This window comes from Mastigoproctus giganteus, chromosome 1 (genome assembly GCF_048544385.1).
Source record: "Mastigoproctus giganteus isolate SK-2022 chromosome 1, ASM4854438v1, whole genome shotgun sequence".
Taxonomy (NCBI): domain Eukaryota; kingdom Metazoa; phylum Arthropoda; class Arachnida; order Uropygi; family Thelyphonidae; genus Mastigoproctus; species Mastigoproctus giganteus.
In genome coordinates this window covers 130936346-130951134 of record NC_143575.1, presented here as the reverse complement: position 1 = coordinate 130951134, position 14789 = coordinate 130936346, and the positions used below count along the sequence as shown (strand labels likewise).

The 14789-nt window shown below is 36.1% G+C and overlaps 1 protein-coding gene across 2 annotated transcripts in view; it reads right to left on the bottom strand.

Moving 5' to 3' along the window:
• Positions 1-21: 21 nt before the first annotated feature.
• LOC150091139 (tetraspanin-6-like) overlaps positions 22-14789 on the bottom strand; it is a 100000-nt gene continuing 85232 nt past the window's right edge. For both annotated transcript variants that reach the window (XM_090382187.1, XM_090382188.1), the window contains exon 8: positions 22-706. The gene's annotated coding sequence lies outside the window, so the exon portion shown is untranslated. The remainder of the gene's footprint in view (positions 707-14789) is intronic.

The window sequence follows — 14789 nt, the reverse complement described above, 5'->3', positions numbered from 1 at the left end:
CTCAAATCATCATTAGGAACAGAAGTTACATTAAGCAGAGATTCTCTGAACCAGTTTATTTTAACATGCAGATATGTATCGATGAGAATAAAGTATAGAAAGAATGAGTCATAAAAACGACTAGAAGTTACATGTATATACTTATAGAAAACAGCTGGATACAAAAAGGTGTGTGTGTGTGTACATACATATCGAATTGACAGAATAAGTTGGGTGCTTAAAGGAACACATTGATAGAATATTAAATGCAAGAAAAATATTACAATTAGATCTCTGTAAGAAATACAAGCCACATGATTTTAGCTTTTCACTTCTTAAAAATGGCCTTTCAATAACACATCAAAAATATCACATTTTAGATTTTTTGTTAAACCTTCAATCAGTGGTTTTAAAAGTCACCTTGTTACAGCTGATAAAAACTTTAAATTATAATACAAATGTACAGTGTCACTTAGTAACATTAAGAGAAAACTGTAAACAATGTCTATACAGTATAAATTTGTTCTTTCAAAATGAAACTTAAGATACAAGGACAATACATTTTACTATATTACAAGCAGAACGCATTTACAATTTAAATTAAAACCTTTAGCTTCACTAAGAGTTCTATGAATACAAAACCTGAAATTTTGAAGAACTGTGTAAAACAGCATTGCCATCAAGATCTTGAAAGTGCTTGAAGTTATAAGAGGTGGTCTGAATCATTCTAAAAATATAAAAATTGCACTGAGTGTTCAATTAAACATGAATTACAGTTACAATGCAAATAATTTAAAAAATCAGTTTTAAAGCGAGAAGCATGCAATCAGCACTTGCCTGGCATACAGTGTTGTAAGTTTCTAAAATCTTTTTACGTATTGACAACGTTTCGGATATTTGATTTTCCTATAGATTCAATCTATAACTGAGAGATGAAAAGTTATGATCATGGTTGTATGGGAAGGGGCAGATATTTTTCATATTAATTACAAGCCTAGCTGAATTAATATGCACTGTAATATGTACATACTAACTATTTGATATTTCTGTTCACTGACATTTATGGGGGGGGGATAAATTTTAAAACAGTAAAAAAGATAATCAATAACAAAGAACATAGCAGACACACATAAATCGCAAGTAACACGATACTAACAAGTGAGAAAGGAGTAACAAGTTAAGAAGCCCAAAAAAAATAGGAACGAAGAGAAGATTCTGAAAATTTGTTTATGTGACTGAAGATTTCATGAAAGGGTAAACACATTTCATCATAACATGAAACCCACAGAATTCCAGCTATTAGTATTATCGCAAATTCAATAACTGAGTTATTGAATGTTAGTGTAATCTATTATAAACTATCCATTTATAATAGATTACACTAACAGAAAAGCCCAATAAACAGCTAATTGTTTTATGGTTGTGACCTCCAGAAATCCGACCAAACTACATAGTATGGATGGTCGGAGACAATCTTAGGGTAATCTCGAGTGCTGCAGTCTTCTGCCCAGATTAAACGGCATGTTGTCCTAAGTGGAAGTCAGTTATTTTCTCAGATAAGAAGAAATTCAACCTGCATAGCTCTGATGGGAGACAAACGATTCATTGTAGACGTGGTGAAGAATACCATTCTGACTGTATGGTGTCTACAGTGAAATTCCCTACCAGCCAAATGATATGGGGGGTGGGGTGCATTTCATATCGCAGAGTATAGGTCACCTGCAGTTCATAAAAGGTTCCGAGATGTGCCAATGGATACCTAGCTATATTGGAAGGCAAATTGCTGCCAGCCATCAGAGACCATTTCAACTAGCCATGTAACTGCATCTTTCAGGACGACTCTGCTCCTTATCATCGGGCAAAAAGTGTAAGTAGGCACTTCTAGTTGCTTTAGCTCCATTTCTGCATTAGTGGTTCGACATTACTGTTGAACCACTAATGTGTTTACATGTGTTACATATGAAAAAAGGTTGGAAGAACAGTCCATTACAACTGTTAGCTAGCCAAGAAACAGCCCAGACCTGGATCTTATAGAGAACTGTTGGCATCATGTGGAATCTGCAGTTGCCAGAAAGAAACCAAAGACCCTTCTGAACTTCAGGAAGCCATAATTTGTGTTTGGAACAATGAACTATCAGTTCATTATCTTCAGAAATTGATCTTGTGAATGCCCTGACAGTGTGCTGCTATCATCAGGGCCAGAGGCAGTTCAACTAAATATTAGTTTGCATCTGGTGAAATTTTCATTTTGTTTTCCATTTAGAATGATAAACTGAAGCAAATTGAGGGCTTCTGATAACATTTCAGTCATAATTGTCATGTTTACCAAAACTGTCGTATGAGGGTTGCAAATGCTCATTTTGGAATATTTTGAGAGCACCTGTCAAATATTACTTAGCTTTGCCTTAACTATTAATAAATATCTTTTGTTTGTATTTATATTTGTGATGCTAATCATTAATGTAACATACCATCACAAAAAAGGGTTAGAAATGTGTAATTCCTAGGTGATGCACTTTCTTTGAATGCCAGTGTATATAAAATTTTTGTTTATTAGTATTAATAGTGGAAAATGCAATAAAGCAAAGTGTTTGCTTTCAGGAGGGGAAAACCCCCCCCTTAATCTATTCATTCCCTACATATAGCAGTCTGTTCCAGCAATCAACCACCATCTGGTTAAAGGCAAACTTCTGTATGTCTATTCTGCAACCGTCCTACCTAAATTTCAATTTGTGCCGCCTCATGTGTGGTCTGAGCAAGAGAAAGAATCTCATCAGCATTGAGCTTGCTTGATCCATTTAAAGCCTTTAACACCTCAATCAGATCACCCTGCAGATGCCTAGTCTCCAGATGTTGCAATTTGCAAAACTGAAGCCTTTCTTGGTAAAAGTTCCCCTTTCTTCCCCTCAATCTTGTTGCCCTTCTCTGTACTCATTCCAGCAGCTCCCTGTCCTTCCTAAAATGAGGCTTCTCTGACCTGTATGCAGTACTAAAGATGTGGCCTTACAAAATGGGAAAATCACCTCCGTATCCCTGCTAGCAAAATTCCTATATATAAGTGAAAAAAACCGATTAGCTGTCCTGGCAGCCTGTCTGCACTGCTCAGAAAACTTCATATCTGAGTGCATAATTACCCCCCAAGTCTTCATTTTCCATTACCTGAGTGTAGTACCACTCAGTTGGTACATTATTCTGGAGTTATTGCTACCCATATTCAGTACTTTGTATTTATCAATGTTAAATTTCAATTGCCATTTCTCAGCCCAACTTTCCTAGATTATAACAGGATCTAGAAAATTCAAACTATCCACTTTCACAATAACGGATGAAGACTGTTCCAGCAATTAACTACCCATTGGTTGAAGGCAGACTTATTTTATGTCTCCCTGAGTGTAATCTGAGCAAGAGAAAGAATCCTATCAGCACTGTTTACTCAAGCCATTCAAAGCCTTAAACACTCAATCGACCACTTCACAGGTGCCTAGTCTATAGACACTGACACTGCAATTTGCCTTACCTGGTAAGAACATCCCTTTGTTCCCCTCACAAATCTCACTGCCCTTCACTGTACCCGTTCCAGCAGCTCTAAATTTTTCCTAAAATGAGGCTTCCAGGCTGATATGCAATACTCAAGATGTGGCCTGACCATTGCTTTATACAATGGGATAATAACCTCCTTATTCATGCTAGCCAAATTCCTGTATATCATTAACAAAACCCCATGAGCTTTCCTGGCAGTCTATCTACACTGCTCAGAGAACTTCATATTAGACTGCATAATTATCACCAGGTCCTTTTCCACTATCCTGAGTGTAGTACCACACAGTTGATAATACATTTTTCTGGGATTACTGCTACCTCTATGCAGCACTTTACATCTGTCAATGTTAAACTTCAATTGCCATTTCTCAGAGCATCTGCCTAATTTTTCTAGATTTTGTTGCGACAGCAGACCTTCATTACTGTCATTAACCTCACTGCCAACCTTTGTATCATCTTCAAACTTAGACATGAAACATGGTATATATTTTCACCATTAATATAAATAAATGCAGAATAATGCCAACCCTGAAGCCTTCACTAATTAATATTAATCCATGGAGAGCAGTGTCCATCGATTACCACTACCTTCTTCCACTCAACTATCTCTTGACCCACAAGAAATAACTTACTCTTAATGTCCCAGTGTTCAAATTTACACAGCAGTCTTTTATGAGCAAAAGTGTCAAAAATATTTTCTGAAATACAAGTAAATGTTATCAAAATTATTTTTTGTATCCAGTTCCTGTCACTGCATCATTGTATACAATCAAATTGATCAGACAAGGTCTCCCCATAACAAATCCATGCTGTGACTCAAGTATAACTGTCCTCCTACACAGGTGGTCCTGCATTATTTTTTTAAACCAGTGACTCCATTATTTTACCTGGCAGTTCCAGGTAAAATAATGTTACTAGGTAACAGGTCTGTAATTAGTCATGCCACCCTTTGATCCCCTTTATGAATTGGGGATACAAGAATCCAAGGATGCTCTCATAATTATGGCTAAGAGTTTGCTTACCTCCTTGGCCATGTGAAAATTCGTGTATAATTTACATATGTTTACAATGAACATGTCTAAATTAGTGGTGTTTTTGCACGTTCTTGCTTCAAAATGTAGCATTATGCATGTAGGGAATAGAAGTCCTAGAATCACACAAGGGGGAGAGAGAGAGAGAAGGGCTTAAGTGGTTCAAGAATAAAAGATTTACATGTTCAATAGTGTAAAGAGGTGGCTAGAAAAGCAGTGTTCTTTCCATGATTAATAGGATCATTGCTAGTATAGGCAGGAATGGTAATCATTATCCCTCTATTATATGAAATGATGGTTAGACCACAGCTAAAGAAGACAAATTCTGTACAGCATTCAAAGAAGGGCAACCAGTATAGTGATAAATGCTAATTAACACATAGGTAGAACAGCACATTAACTACAAAGCTTGAGAACTAGACATCTAGGGGAAGAGCTGATTGTCGTGGAGTATAAAGTGCTGAAAGGTTTGAGTAAAATAAATGAAGATTTGTTCTGCCTTGTAGGCAAGACAAAAACCAAGATTGCAAATATAAAATCTCAGGGAATAACAGGGAAGACTGGAATACATGAAGTTCATTTAAGGGCAACAGGTTGTTGAATACTGGAATAAGTTGTCAAGCAAAGAGGTAGAGGCAGTAAATATGACTAAATTCAAAGCTGAATTAGATGATTTTCCTTGAGGAAATGAAAAGTACTAATATGCTGAATTGTATGAACATTCTGTTTTGTTTTACTATTTTATTTCTTGGCTGATGTAGAAAAAAAAAAAAAAAAAAAAAAGTCTGCTTCCTTTTATCATCTGGCCTTATTTTAATGGGGAATTTTAACATTTCAGCTTTCCTGATGTTGCCCGGAATTTATTTTCACACAGCAAGACTTTTGTGGATTTCTTGGATGACTGTTTTCTTGTTTAGAAGCATGTTAGAGAGGCAACAAGAGGAAGCAATACTCTTGATGTGGTTATCAGCAATGATTCTTCATGCATTAAGAATTGGCAGGTAAAAAAAACACTTAAGTGGCAGTGATCACAGTGTACTAGTGCGGAATTTAATTAAAGACATAACTACGGTCAAGAGAAAGGCTTTTGTATGGGTGACTGCAGAGGTCTGAGACATTTTTTAAATTTGTAGAGTGAAACCAACTGATGATATTACCAACAGCAAATTCTAAATGGGACTTGTTCAGGGCAGTAAATCAAAGAAGTAGTAATCAGAGAAGCTACTGGACTTTTAATACCAACAAAGCAATGCTGTGACCTAAATGGATGTCAAAATGATAATACAAAGGTCAGCAGGGTGAGCTACTACAAGATATAGGAAAACTGGGTTGATAGGCTGACAAATGGCAGTAGAAGTTTAACATTGAAAAATGCAAGGTAGCAGTAACCTCACAGTAACTTATTAACTGTGTAGTACTACAATTAGGGTGGTAGAGAATAAAAAAGACCTGTGGGTAACTGTGCAGTTAGACATGAAATTCTCTGAGCAGTGCAGACATGCTTCCAGAACAGCTCATGGGGTTTTGTCACTGATATACAGAAACTTTGCCAGCAGGGATAAGAAGGTGATATCCCTTTGTATAAGGTCATAGTTAGGCCACATCATGAGTACTGTATACAGGTCTGGAGGCCTCAATTTAGGAAGGATGTAGATTTGCTGGAACAGGTGTAGAGAAGGCAATGATTTGTGAAGGGAACAAAAGGGTGCTCTTACATAGAAAAGCTTCAGTTCTGCAAATTGCAGAGACTTGAGACTAGCCACCTGCTGGGAGATGTGATTGAGGTGTTTAAAGCTGTGAATGGCTTGAGTAAGCTGAATGTTAATGGCAATCTCCCACTTGCTGATGAGGGGGACATAAATTCCAAGTTGAGAAAGGATGGTTGCAGGATATATGTTCAGGTTTGCCCCTTCAGCAAAGGGTGGTTGATTACTGTAACAAGCTGTTATCCATTACTATGGAAGTGGATAGTTTGAGTAATTTCAAGGAAGCGCTAGTTAAAAAAAAAAAAAAAAAAAAATGGAAGGGCCAGATAACTGAAATGTGATTTCTTTTCTTCTGATGCAGTATAAGCTTGCTTTCTTTCATAATTTACCACTATTAATAACTGCACCCCCTTCACTACAAAACAAATGGCCTACATACAATCACCGTTGAGCACATGCCAAATATGACAACAATTTTAATTCAATGCTTTAAGATAAGCTATCCAAGAATGTTATTAAACAAAACTGTGCTGTCTTGAAAGCAAAACGTAATGTGAAATCAATATGCTGTAGGAAATGTATTTGTTTCAGCATGGGATGTGATTGAGGAAAAGTTCTCTAAGTGCTCCAACATTTTGGATATTTCACCTTCAATGATTTAACAAATGCAGCTTCACATGCTTCTTCCTCGATTAACCACAAATAATAGTCTGATAATAGCGATTAAATTTTTGATAACGTGCATCATTGCCTAAACTTTGAAACTTGTTCTGAAGAGACTACAAAGCAGATGCAGACTTTTTTCTTTTTAAACTGTACACAATAGAGGTATTAGAACCTATAGTACTTAGTACCATACATACAGGGGCTTAAGGTTAAGAAGATGAAAGAAAATACTTGTTGACATTAGACTTGAATTTCTAATGGAGAGGAGAGGTCTCTCCTCTCCTAATCTTGAATAGGTAACTGGTCCCATGAAGTATACAATGTTCTCAAGGAGAGGGACAACAGTTCTGTTATGAACTTTGTGACCAGATGCTTGTGCATACAAATAATTCATGACACCAGCCATATCTAAAGAAAACATCTTTACCTCCAATGCAATATAGCATCTTTGGGTATGGATTTTTGTCTAGAACATACAGTAATACCCCAACTTACGCGAACTCTGAGTTACGCGGTTCTTGATTTTTTCGTTTGGTGTATATCTAAAATTAGCTTACCAGTGATTTGGAAGTCAAATCATAAAGCTTGGGAGACAGCTTCCGTTTTTGAGGACTGGTTTGGTCACCACTTCATACCCGAAGTCGAACGTTACTGCAAGTCTAAACAGATTCCATTTAAAGTGATGCTTCTTATTGACGATGCACCCAGTCACCCTCCTGCCACCCTAATTAATTTCGACCCACGTGTGAAAGTTGTGTTTTTTGCCTCCAGACACAACCAGCTTGCTTCAACCGATGGACCAGGGAGTCATCAAAACATTCGAGGCTTACTACACGAGGTGTTCGTTTGCATGTCTGAATGAAGCTATGAGACAAAATAGTGAGATATCTGTTAAAGACTTTTGGAAACAATTCAATGTTTTAGATGTCGTAAGAATCATTGAAGAATCTTGGGATGAAATTCACAAAAAAAAAAAAAAAAAAATTGAATGGTCTCTGGAAGAAACTTTGTTCATTTTTTTTCAAAAACGAGAGGAAAACAATGCCAGAAACTGATCATGTCGCTCATGTGATAGAAGAAGTTATTAATCTTGCCAGGCAATTAGATTTGGAAGTCAATGGTGATAAAGTCAACGAGCTGTTGGATTCACATAGTCAGGAGCTGACAATGAATGAGCTCAGAGATGTGTGAGCAAAACGTCACTGAAGTATCCGACACATCAGACCCACAGTTCCACCAGAAAAGCACATGACAATTGCAAGTTTGATAGAAGGTCTCAGCTCAATTGAAAAGGGCTTAAAAATTTTAGAAAACAGACTCCAACGAAGAACACGTTATAGCTACAAAGCAAGGAATAAAAAAATTATTAGCTTGCTACGAAGAAATTCTGCATGAAAAAAAAAAAGGCGCTGTGTCGTCAGATGAATTTGTTAGATTTTATGAAGCCATCAACATCGAAATAACTTTTTTACGTAACTCATTTATTTTTTAATACATAATTTGTATTAAATATTTTGTACATTACATAATTTGTATTCACTTGCAGTTGCTTCTATTTGCATAATGACTCATTGGTCATAGTTTTGCCTCATCTGTGTAAATGAATAAATATGTATAAATAACTGCAATTTTATTAAATATTTTTCTTTTAAACTAGTGTTTATGTTAGTCCTTGGTCCCAATTAAACAAAATTTATATGCAAAGTTGTACCTCAACTTACGCGAATTAGACTTAAGTGATTTTTGTCGGACCCACCTATCGCGTAACTTCGGGGTATTACTGTATAACTATTCTAGAGTTCTTTCTGTTAAGATACAATCAGCCATTTAATCTCCCCGCAAGTGCCTGTTCTGCATATGTGTATATTTCGCACGTTGTAGAGAACTGTTATGCTTCAAAACTTATCATATATTATGTCCTGTAACGTGTATTTCTAATAATATGCTGTTCTATTACTCAAACTCACTCAGCTCTACTCCTTGTAAAACTACAGCTATAAATGGTAAAACATAACTTCTGTAACATCATTAATAGTACTGTTTGTAGTGGCAAAGGCAAAATAATGACAGGAAACAACCTTATAGAACAGCAGCAAAAAACAGAAAAAAAAAAAAAAAAGCCTACATTTGCCCATGCCGTCCAACAATTTGACATCTCTTTCTTTAAATTTACTCAAATTACTCACCTCCACAAACCACATGGAAGTTTGTTTCAATAATTACTCTGGCTGAAAACAAATTTACACACATCTATTTTACAACTACTCTTTTTCAATTTAATCCTTATATCCCCTATGTGCGTCTTTCAAGAAAGAGCAAGGATAGAATCAGCACATTTACTCAAACCATTTAAAGCCTTTAAAAAACATTTTAATTTCTAGGCACTTTGATTTCAGAAATCAAAGTGCCTAGATTCCAGATAATGCAAATTACAGAATTAAAAGGTCTATATCAGTAAGACTATCCTTTTGTGCCTTCTGGCTAATTGTGTTATTCTTTTCAGCACCACCTACATAATTCCTAAAATATAGGCTTTCAAACCTATATTTAGTACTTAAATCCAGCATAAACATTGCCTTATACAAAGCCTCCTTAACAGTCCAATCCTTGAATATCACTGGCAGAATCCCATGGGCTACACAAGCAAGCTGTCTGCACTACTCAGAGAACTTCATGTCACACTGCCCAGTTTGGTACATAACATACCCAACTGCTATGTTACGCTGGAAGTACTTCTACCCAAATACAGTACAGTCAGTCCTCATATAGCACAATAGTTGTGTTCCTAGAAACCCCCGTGCAATGCAAAATCGTGCAATATAAACAACAGGCCCTATGGGAAAAATAGGGTTAGGTGCTGACCACCCAAGATTGAACACACATTTGTAACCAAAACATTACCAAACACAATAAATAATCGTAATAAAATAAGTGTTTTATTATGACTATTATGTAATAAAATATTGCTAATGCTTTTGCTTCTGTTGTAAGCAAACTTGTTTTTTTGTTTGATTTTCTATCCAAGCAGATGACAGCCACTCCATCTCTTCCAATTCTTTGTGTCTTAATCTAATGGATTTTAATTACACTTAGAGTTGTTCCTGCTATGAAAGTTTTTATTTTCTCTGCATTCTTTGTAATTCTCGGTGTTGCCTTATTTAGGTCTGTAGCACGTGCAATATCACATGGTCTTTCATTTCGCTCAAAGCATTTCACAATTTCATATTTTTTCTCTATCGACAGAGGCGGACTGGCCATAAGCCTTACCAGGGAAACCCCGGTGGGCCGGAGGCCAGTGTGATTTTGGCCATAAACAATAGTATGAAGCCACTACAAATTTCGATATTGCTTTTCTCTCTCTCTCTCTCTCTCTCTCTCTCTCTCTCTCTCTCTCTCTCTCTCTCTCTCTCTCTCTCTCTCTCTCTGCGCAGAGTCTTCACCAGGATGCTTCCTTTTCACACCTTTTAAGTATTTTACTCATTTTTAGGGAATAAAGCACAATTACAAAACAAGGAGGCATGCTTCAAACACATAAACAAAGCTGCACGCATGTAGCAACTGAATAAACAACACCGTAAAGGCAGAGATACACTATGAACACCTCACATTTTAGTAAAGCACATTTCTAGGGGTTACCACCATAAAACAATAAAAACGATTTCCAGTTGTGTTTCTGCTAGTGGAATCTGTTATAAACTGGTAGTAAATTGCATTTGCGATTATACCAATAGATGGAATTGTGTTAGTTTTTACGTTACTATGGTGAAATGTGTTTTCCCTTCACTGATATAAAAAACAAATACATTTTCAGAATCTTCTTTTCATTCCTATCGTGTTGCATTTGGTTGGGGTGATTCTGCGTTAGACTGCCATTTCTTGTAAATACAAAGGTGAATCGTGCATAAGCGAATTTGGTTTGTGTTATATAAGTTCCCCTATTTATAAATCATGTATGACCGAATTCGTGTAGTGTAAACACGTGTTATACGAGGACTGACTGTATCCTGCAATTATCAATGTTGCCCTTTTTAAGCCCATCTGCATAATTTATTTCCATTCTGTTGGTGTAGGTATGCTGATTACTAGCATTAACATAGCTGCCAGCTTTTGACTTAAAAAGCAGTTTTTTTTTTTTTTTTTTTTAAATGCCTGCATTATCAGTGAAATTTAATTTGAACTTCAAAGTTCAAATTAAATTTCATTGATAATGCAGGCATTTCCTCATAGGATTATTTAGCAGTACAGCATTATTTTTAGGAATTGTTTGTCTGTATATTTCTGTTTGGATTATCTATTAGACATAAGTGATTAAGATTACATCAAGAAAGACGTTGAAGGCTCTGCCTTTTCATAAATGCTAAGTCAAAGTTTTGTTCATAATAATAGCCCTGCCATGTAGATCGGGTTGTCAAGAGGATTTCCAAAGCTTCACGAAAAAGATTTGAACTCTGTTTTTATTTATTTATTATTATTATTTTTTTTGTTTACACCTGGCTGATATCCTCTCATACTCACAATTATAAAAATACCAAGCATAACTTGGTATTTTAATAATTGCTATATTTCAAAACATCCATGTACACTTTCCAGTACAAACTAAGAAATACTATTCAAGGCTTAGACCTAAATGGATGTCAGATGAACTAATGAGATACTGCTTCATATAATGGAATAAATCATCTCTGTATCTCTACATCATTGAGAGAACTCCATGAGCTGTCCTTGCAGTCTGTCTACAACATTGGGAAAAATTTTTTATTACATTATATAAAAACTGTTTAAATGAAAGAAGACAAGGGGTGGACTTCATATAAATGTCTTTATTTACACCTTGAGTGTATCCAAGTGGTATGTATGTTATCTAGGATTACTATTATCTAGATGCAGCACCCAATCGTGTGATACTGAGATATTTCAGAGTTATTTCTTACATCCAGATCTTTAGTGATAACATCTTTATTCATAATAAAGTCACCACCCAACCCCAATGAAAAGAACTTATACAAGGTCTAAGAATATTGCAATTTCTGTGAAAGCAATAACCCTTTCCTTTAACACTAGTTATTTCTTTAATTATATCCTAAATTAACAAAGTGTGATCACTGCTTGTAAGCAGTGATCACAGTTTGTTAATTTGCAACCATTTGTAAATGGTTGCTTTATTTGAAGATTCTTAACTGTGATGAATTCTTACTGATAAGTCAAGAATATTTCTTTCCCTTGTGGAATCTCTAACATGATGATGCAAGAAGCAGTCATATAGCAAATCCAAAGAATGCCCAAATGCTATGTGAGTGACCAACTAACGAGTTCCAAGAAAATTGGTCCCCCATAATAAGATACCCTGATTCACTTTGTTCATCCAATCTATTTGTCTGTATAAACATACAGATTATACTTATCTGTCAGCTGACCTATGAAACACTCTTACTATCATATTTGTTTTCCCCAGTGTTAAAACTTCACACTATTAATTAAATACTGGATATACTTGTCCTGGCAATTAAAAGCATTACCCTTGTCTCCCTTTCTGTCAAATCTAACTTTCATGTACATACTGTAATTGCACATTCAAATTCTACATCCAGTCATCAGAAATACTACATGTCTGCAAATGCTGAATTAACCAGCACCCCAAATTAATAAGATTAATAAGTAATTTGATTAATATTGTGTGTTTAAACAGTAATACTATATTTAAGGCTTCCTCAATTGATATTAGCAAAGATCCTTGTTATACCTTCACTTCACACACAGATCCCTTCTACCCACTAGGGTGGGTTACACTGAAAATTCTCTCCAAAAAGCCTTCTGTCAATCAACAAGGTTTCAAGCACATTACAGCCCTTCCTATAATGCCTAGGCAGAACTGAAGACACAAATACACTTGAACCTAACTAGTGATATTTTCTCAGTGCATCCCTATATTTATAAAAATTGGAGCTAATAATCTTTATTCCCCCTCCAAAAAGCCCACTGAACTTACTTCAGTTTAGTGAACTTCTTTAGAAAAGTTTATTCCAACAAAGACCAGTAAACTGACGTAAGTTACTGAAAAAATTCCCATAAACTTTTATTTTAATGTTAAATTGCAACACAAATTAAAGTTTTAGGATGCATTTTGTTATTATAAACTCAAATATAATACTGCACAAGATGCAACTTCTTTTCAAACTTTGGTCACCTGAAAGCATTGATATTTAAAGAAGTGTCCATAATGATAAAATTCTAAACATGTTATAAATTAAAAAGAATGAACATATATTAAAAAAAAAACCATTTCCTAAAGCACCACTTTGACTCAGTGGAATAAGGTGTTACCTCCACCCACTCATCAGCAGAATCTTAGCCCAGTGGCAGTCATGCCGAACTGTTTATTTCTTGAAAAAAGTGGTTTCTTTTTTTAATTCTGTTTAAAGTACACCAATCCTTGATATTTTACTAATGGACTGCAATTATTAAATTGCAATTTATTAAAAAAATTTATGAGAATTTTGAAAATTAAAAATATAACTTTATTAATTCTGCTGGAAAAAGTTACAATCGTAAAATATAAACATGAAAATATTAGTTGCTTCAGTTTTCAACTTCAGAAAACCATTAAAGACAAAAAAAAAAAAAAAAAAAATTCAAAGGCATACGCACCTATTGTTTTATCAAATAAATTGAGAAATAAACACATACACCGATGAGCAAAAACATTATGACCACCTACATAATATTATTTTGGCCCTCCACCTGAAGCCAAAACAAGTTGTACCCGGAGAGTCATGAAAGATTCACGATTTCTAAATGTGTCGTGGTATCTGGTACCAACACGTAACCAGCAGATCCTTTAACTCCTGTAAGGTCCATGGTTGAGATGCCGCAGATCGGAGTTGCTGTTCCAACACAAACCCCAGATACTCAATGGGATTGATGTCTGGGGAATTTAGAGGCCAGGGCAATACCTGGAAACCATGTTCCACGAAACAGTCTTGAACAATCCAGGCAGTGTGGCATTGCGCATTATCCTGCTGAAAGACGGCACCACCAGAGGGCAAGGTAGTTGTCATGAAAGGGTACCTGGTCAGCAATGATGTTTAGGTAGGTAGATGTCAGAGTGCCCAGCACATGGATGACTGGACCCAGGGTATCCCAGCAGAACAACGCTCAAATTTTTAGATGCATGACACCACCGGTGGCCAGATGACCTTTTTCCAAGGTCAATCACTCAAGGTCCAGTTTTGATGCTGTGTGCCCATTGTAGGCACTTTTGCCCATGAACCGTGGTTAGCATGGGCACTCAGAGTGGCCTGCAGCTACACAGCCCCATTTTCAGCAGGGTTCGATGTACTGTGTTGTGACACAGTACTCTCATCCAGCATTCCAATTACCAGCTAGTTGCGCTACAGTTGACCTTCTGTTGCCAAGAACCATCTGGAAGAGCCTTCACTCACCTCGATGAACTGTGGTCGTCAAACACCTCACCAGCGGTTTATGAGTTTTCCCGCCTATGACCACTTTCGGTAGGTACTAACCACAGATGACTGAGCACTCCACCAGCCGTGCCGTTTCAGATATGCTCTGACCCAGTTGTCTGGCCATTAACAATTTGGCCTTTGTCAAACTCTCAAGTCCACTGCCTTTCCCACCTGAAGAATAAGAGTAACACTGATTAATGGAGCTCAGTATCAGGTGTTTTTTATACAGTGTCCTGACCCACGCCGTAGTTCACTTGCAGTTGCTTCTATTTGCATAATGACTCATTGGTCATAGTTTTGCCTCATCTGTGTAAATGAATAATAATTAAAATAAGAAACCATTTTAACATCAGTAATAAATCACCATAATCAAGAAAAAAAAATGACATTTTTTTTACGATAAA